A 5425-nucleotide genomic window follows, 5' to 3' on the forward strand; every position below is an offset into this window, starting at 1 on the left:
TGGGTGTAAAATTTACTCTACTGGCGACGTGCAGCTCAGAGTGGCTAACCAGCAGGCCCTCTTGAGCTGCTACCATTAGAAAACTTGGAACTCAATGCAAAAGTTCAGGAGCCCAGGGAGGAGTTCGAGGCCCTATTAGAGGAGGGCATGAAGGTAGCCAGAACATGTCTGCAAGCCTCAATAGATGCGGCAGACTCAGCAGCTAGGACTCTAGCCTGGGGCATACAGGTCTCCCGTCTCTCACTGGAACCAGGGCTGGTGCAAGGAAGTTTCGTGCCCTAGGCAAAACTTACACTTTGTGCCCCTCTCCCACCCTGATATGCCCCTCCCGTGGCAGCTCCCCCCCGCCCTGAGGCAATCTCTGCCACTGCAGCTTCCCCCCACGCCCAGGGAGCCGTGCGGGACCTCCCCACTCCAGCTCACCTCTGCTTCGCCTCCTCCCCGAGCACGCTTCCCCCGCTCTAATTCTCCCCCAGGCTTGCGGCGCCAAAGAGTTGATTGGCGCCACAAGCCTTGGAGGCAGGAGAAGTGGAGCAGTGACCGCGTGCTCAGGGAGGAACGGCTGTAAAAAAATAATTGGGGGACCGCTTCTTGGCCCCTCCAAATCTTGGTACCCTAGGCATCCACCTAGTATGCCTTAATGGTAGCACCGGCTCTGGAGATGGGGTCGGGGGGTGTCCGACTCAGAGGGTCTGAGATCGGAGTTGGGGGTCAGGGCTGTGGGGAATGGGGTCGGGGGGTTCCTGGCTCAGAGTGTCTGGGCTCGGAGCTGGGGGTCAGAGGGTTTCCGGCTAAGAGGGGCTGGGCTCGGAGCTGGGGGTCAGGGCTGTGGGGAGGATGGGGATGAGGTCATGGGGTTTCTGGCTCAGAGGGGCTGGGCTCGGAGCTGGGGATCAGGGCTGGGGGGGATGGGGTTGGGGCGGATGCCCAGCGCAGATGGGCTGGGCTTGGAGCTGGGGTCCGGGCTGGAGGGCTGCTGCAGGCTAACTCAATCTGAGCTACGTTGCTCCCGCTCGATGTAGCAGGTTCTTTTGGGTAGCAGAAAGCCCTCTACCAGGTCCACGTATTTAGCTAAGTGGAAGCGTTTTTCCTGCTGGTGTGCTCTGAGCAATACTCCCCCCGGAGGTGTCAGTATCTACCATCTGAGACTCTCTCTTGTCCTTGAAACAGCAGAGCCTAGCAGTTTTATCCATCAGAGTACACCTAGCAATGATTTCAACTTTTCACCCAGGTCAAAATGGGCTCTCGGTCTTCTCCAATCCCATGGTCAGCAGGTTCTTCTAGGCTTTAGAACATCTGTACCCGCAAATTCGGCATTCGGCCACTACGTGGGACCTCAGCCTGGTCCTATCCAGACTCATGGGTGCCCCATTCGAGCCGATGGCCAACTGCTTCCTCCTCTACCATTCCTGGAAGACAGCCTTCCTCATAGCTATCACCTCGGTGAGACGTATGTTGGAGCTTAGAGCCCTCACGTCGGACCCACCGTATAGCATGTTCCAGAAGGACAAGGTACAGCTGCGACCACACCCTGCCTTCCTTCCTAAGGTGGTGCCTGCCTTCCACGTCAATCAAGACATCTTCCTCCCGGTCTTCTATCCGAAGCGGCGCACTTCTTGACAAGAACAACAGCTGCACTCTCTAGATGTTCGCAGGGCCCTCACCTTTTACATCCAACGAACAAAACCTTTCAGGAGGACATCCCAGCTGTTCGTAGCTGTGGCACACCATCCAGCGCATCTCGTCCTGGATCACATCATGCATCCGTTCGTGCTATGACTTGGCTGGTGTCTTAATTATGCACCTTACTGCTCACTCCACTTGGGCTCAAGCTTCGTCCTCCGCCTTCCGAGCTCATGTACCAATATAGGAGATATGTAGGACAGCAACTTGGTCATCGGTACATGCTTTTGCTTCCCACGATTCATTAGTCCAGCAGTCAAGGGGTGATGTGGCATTTGGCTCAGCGGTTCTGCACTCCACGACATCTCACTACGACCCCATCACCTAGGTAGGGCTTGGGAGTCACCTAACTGGAATCGTTATGAGCAAGCACTTGAAGAAGAAAAGACCGTTACTCACTTTTGTAACTGTTGTCTTCAAGATGTGTTTCTCATATCCATTCCAAACCTGCCCTCCTTCCCCTCTGTCGGAGTAGCCTGCAAGAAGGAACTGAGGGGGCACTGGGGCCACTGGAGTATATATCCGGCAACATATGGTGACACTCCAGGGAGTGCCTAAGCCGACCCACCGAGTGTTGCTAGGGTAAAAATCTTACGACGATCATGCATGCGCGTACACCCTAATAGGAATGGATATGAGCAACATATCTCAAAGAACAACAGTCACAAAGGTGAGTAACTGTCTTTTATGCACGGCCAGCAGGACCATGGGTCAGCCCAACATGCTGCATTGCACGCAGTTTATCAGGTTCTGAAACAATATGAGCATTCCCCACGACCAGTGTCTATTTACGCTGAGAGAGACTTTTGTGTAAAGGGAATTCAGCTCTGGATGCAGGACTGGAAAAAAATGAGTGGAGGGTGGCAGATGGCAAAGATATTGCATCTCTAGATGAATGGAGGTGGATTTATCAGTGGGTAACAGAGAATCCTAAGCAACTGAAAATCTGGCATATAACAGCCCATAACAAGGGAACAAGCGTGGAAGCCACCTGGAACAGTCGGGGACATAACACAGCCCAGCAGCACAGTATAGCAGTTGTAACTAGAAGCCAAGCTAAAGGCATCCCTACTGAGGCCCCGGAAAAAACGGATGACGCTGTAAATCCCCCAACTCCAGGAAAGGAGGAGAGGCGGGAACTGATTAATGTAGACCGTGAGTTCAGGTAGGAGGGAGTAAAGGGAACCTTGAATAGGGTGAAACAAGTTGCAGAACGGCAAAACCTTGGAGGATGATGTTTGAACACGGGTAAGGAATTGCACATGGTGTGCACAGCATAAAGCACGGCCTCCTCACTGGCAACCCATGATGCCCCAATGGAGACTAGGGCCCTGGCAATAGGGTCCACATTGATTTTATTGACAAGTATAAGGTTTGGCAATCTCTGTTCTTGGGGGCCTGTGTGTCCCAGACATTTCAAGATTTTTGGGGCAAGCCCACTGCCATCTCCCCTCCATAACCAATACCTCCACTCTAGACAATCAAGCATGGATCCCCATCCAGGAACCGGGAATTCTCTTAGAATGGTATGATAAAAAACACAAATTGAATTCTAAAGCCGCAAGGGAATACTGAGATCTATGCCTGGGAAGGGGAAGTGGGACTCAAGGTTCACCTTACAAACATCACAGGAATACCAAACCAATGGGAAATAGGGGTGGGGATACCACCTGGAGTGCCTCTTACCAATTGGGATGAGCCTCTTAAGACAGGAACAATACGAACTGTCATAGTAGATCTTGTCCAATACCTAACGAACATTCAAACCTTCGGTTCTCAGACACACGTACTAAGATTTGGACCAAAGACATGACGTTTAGAAGAAGCACTGATCAGGATGAAGAAGCTCAAGTTGTTTATAACTCAAAGTGACCCTATAAGGGTCCTTCTGAATCCATTGCTAGTAGAGATTAGATTTTATAAGCATTGGACCCAGTTAAATGTGTCAAGAATGGAGCCAAAATGTTTCCCCTGTGCCCTTTATCCATGCTTTCAAAAGAGGAAGACAAACGAAGCCCCTATAGCCGAGCCAGGCGAGATGTAGCAGATAATATATTAGGAGGGGTTGGCTTTGGAACTGGGATTATGAATACGGTAGATTTAGAAGTAATAAAGAAATAAATCGAGGCCTTATCACAATTACAAGAGAGTCTTATAGACGAACAGGCAGACGCTGATGCGGATTTGCTGCAAACAGGCCTAGGCAATCTTTGAAAGCAACATGGAATTGGTGGAAATGGTTAAACACCACCACCTGGATGGAATTAGGAAATAAAACTGCCGGCTCAGATGGATCAGAAGGTTTTTGGACTGCAGCTGGTGGAGAGACTCCAAGCATCACATCTACATCCTGGTCAGCAACCTGCCGTGCCTGGAAGTGGAAAACCTGAAATAGGATGATTGCACAGGAAACCTGGGCCTCCTCAACGTCATTCTCAGCTTCCTCTTCATGAAGGGGAATGCTGCTAAAGAATCTCCTGTGTGGGAGCTGTTGAGGAGACCACGAGTTGACCCTGGAGTGAGACATACCCCACACAGATCCACCCGAGTTTGAGTTCCAGTGGGGGGCACGGGCTGCCAAGGAGACCTCCAAGATGCAGATCCTGGGCTTAGTCGCTAAGATCCAAAACAAGGACCTCAGGGCCTGAAGCAACCAGTACACTGAGGTGGCAGCTGAGGAGGCAGCTGTAGGGGGCCTGTGCCAAGACATTAGCACCGCTGGAGACACTGGTGGGGCCAGCCAGGGGGCACGGAGGAGGACCCGGTGAGCCTTATCCACTCCACCCCCAGGTGGTCTGCCCCATGATGCTTTGTGAACCAGCAGACCTGCAAAGTAGGGGATCTGTGGCCTCTGCCCAGGCTGAGCCTGATCCAGGAGACCTGGCCCGGCCCCTGTTAGCCCCAGCTCCCATTAAGGAGAATTAATTGGAGCTGGCAGGGTGTGGTTCGTTGCCGGGCGAAAGAAGGAACACCTGTGGGTTTTATGGGCAGGGGCAGGGCCGGCTCTATGCCGATTCCCCCGAATAGGGTCTCGTTCCCCTGGCCGGAGCATGGCAATCCCCGCGGCCCCGCTCCCCTGGTCAGAGCACGGCCATTTGTGGTACCGCCGAAGACTCGGCGCGCCGCCCGGTGAGTACAAGCCCCACAAATCGGGCTCTGCACTTGCTAAAGCCGGCTCTGGGCAGGGGGCTGTAGAAAGCTCACAGGAAGGAAGCAGAAAGGGGGGATCAGGAAAGGGAGGAGCCTTAGGCTGGCGTTCCCAGCTAGCTGCAGAAGCAAGCTGTCCCCCAAGGGGCTACCTGAACTGAACTGAGCTGTATCTAAAAGATGGGCGGAACATACACTGAAAATAAAAGGGCTCTGGTGTTTGCACAGAGAGGTCTCCAGGTGGTTTGAGAGGAGTGGTGAACCGCGCTGCTACACGTGGGGGCTTGTCTGGGAACCTGAAGCCAGTGCACGTGGCTGGCGACCCGACGATGGAGGAGACCCTGAAATGGCCTGTCATCAGCAGGAGCAGAGACAGCACGCCCTGCAGAACTTTCAGCAGGCCCACCAAACGGAGAGACAGGCCTTTTTGGCCTGGCAGGAGGAACAGCAGCAGAGCCTGCAGGATTTTATCTGCGAGCAGACCAGCGTACAGGGGCAACTCCTGCAATGGCTGGTGAGTCCTATGGCAGGGGAGGGCACTCAGCCGCCGAGCTGGGGATTATGTAAGATGAGCCCGGCGAATGACCCAGACGCC

At 53.4% G+C, this 5425-nt stretch overlaps 1 pseudogene; it reads left to right on the plus strand.

Annotated features, from left to right (window-relative positions):
- The first annotated feature begins 1380 nt into the window (after positions 1–1380).
- LOC127033516 (melanoma-associated antigen F1-like) lies at positions 1381–4451 on the plus strand (annotated as a pseudogene).
- The last annotated feature ends 974 nt before the right edge of the window (positions 4452–5425 follow it).

This window comes from Gopherus flavomarginatus, chromosome 13 (genome assembly GCF_025201925.1).
Source record: "Gopherus flavomarginatus isolate rGopFla2 chromosome 13, rGopFla2.mat.asm, whole genome shotgun sequence".
Classification (NCBI taxonomy): domain Eukaryota; kingdom Metazoa; phylum Chordata; order Testudines; family Testudinidae; genus Gopherus; species Gopherus flavomarginatus.